The sequence below is a fragment of the Struthio camelus genome, chromosome 1, assembly GCF_040807025.1.
Source record: "Struthio camelus isolate bStrCam1 chromosome 1, bStrCam1.hap1, whole genome shotgun sequence".
NCBI classification, from domain to species: domain Eukaryota; kingdom Metazoa; phylum Chordata; class Aves; order Struthioniformes; family Struthionidae; genus Struthio; species Struthio camelus.
The window spans coordinates 56,566,226-56,567,968 of record NC_090942.1 but is presented as its reverse complement, the minus strand read 5'-3'; positions in this window follow the sequence as shown (position 1 = coordinate 56,567,968).

Here is a 1,743-nt window from a genome sequence, read left to right as displayed (position 1 = left end):
TCCCATATGTTAGCCTTCTCCATCTCAACAGCTGCTTTTAAAAGTAGATAAGCCTGAAAAGTTCTTCAAGCAGACCTCTGATCACAAGAGCACTTCAAGAAGTTGGATCATGGAAGTCTCTGCTACGTGTCGGTGGTCTTCCAGATAATCCGTGTTTGTAAAATGGAGCTGTAAAGCTTGCAAAGAAAGATTGACCCAGTCTGGCAGTCCCATTGCAGAATAAGTGTGGTATCTTTGCACTCCTCTGAAAGCAACCTGAGGAGGAGGCTGATGGCTAGAGTTGAGCCTTGTGTCACCTAACAGTTGCTGTAAGAAGGAAATGAGGTGTGAAGTTGGGCAAGTACCTATTTGTAAAGGAAGCTTTTACCTGACTAGGTGCATATAGCAGTGTTTGCACTGCTGGGCTCTGCCTCTTTGCTCCTGTGTCTGCCAGGCGTGGTACTGGAGGGCGCTGCAGAAGTGGGGCTTGCACCATGCTGCTCTAGAGTCGGTTTCTCTCTTGCTCTAGCCGTTGCCTGGCGCTGGAGAAAACTGCTGTCAGAGCATAGGTTTCTCCACTGTGCTGCCAGCTGAAGAGTGACTGACTCCAAGGTCTGCTTGTGAGTTGATGTAAGGTGAGTGGTGTTAAGAGTGGAGCTGTAGAGCTAATAGCACTGAGGACCTGATGTGTTTCAGGGCCTTTCCTTTGAGTAAACTCTAGTATGGTCCTAGTAACTGAATGCTGGTTTGCAGTTACAGTGTGCATCCTCCAATTCAGTGTCCAGCATGTTTCATTGTATTTTACCAGCCGTGACTTCAGGACTTCTGCTGGTTTCCTTCCACCTCTGAAGTCAGTTTGTAAGATTCTAGTTTTGCTGTTTGTGCTAGCTGCTTTTTGTAGCCTTTCTTTTAAAGTGAGGGGCTGTACTGCCTTATGCGTAGCTCTTTGCCATGGAGCAAACTGGTCTGCGCTACACTAACTGCTCTGTGGATTGGAAGGGCATTGACACACATGGCCAGCTTTATACCAGACAGCACCTTGACTAACTGCTCACCTGAGCAGCCAGTTTCTGCTGTGGCGGGAGGTAAGTAAATTAGCACAGTAAAAGTTATGGTGAACTGCGCAAAGGGACTTACTAGCAGAGTCTGTGGGAGAGGAGTGCTACCTACAGTCAAGGAAGCAGAGGTGGGGAAGCACTTAAACCAGTTGGACATACAGAAGTCCAGGGGTGAGATAGGATGCACCCAAGGGCGCTGAGGGAGCGGGCTGGTGGCACTGTGAGGCCACACTCTGCTGTCTTTGGAAGGTCACAGCAATGATGGGAGCTGCCTGATGACTGGAAAAAGATGAATGTCACAGCCATCGTTACCAAGGACGATGTGGGCAAATTACAGGCTGGCTGGCCTTAGCTGAGGGAGGCTATGGGCAAAAAAAAATCCTCCCAGATGGTCATCATGGAGTGGAAGGTAACTGGGAAGAGCCAACTTGGATTTACTGGGGCAAATGGTGCCTGACCAATTTGGAAGTTATTGACAAGGCTATGCAAACAAGGGGAGAGCAGTGAATGGCGTTTATTACTTTGGCTTTAGCAAGGCTTTTGGCATGGTCTTCCACAGTATCCTCATGACCAAATCCATGAAGGAGGGACTGGAGAGGAACACGATAAGGTGGGTGGAAATAGTTTGGACCTCTCCTCAGAGACTTGGGATCAGCAGCAGAGTCCAATTGGTGGCCTGGTATTGGCAGTATCCCTCAGCAATCCA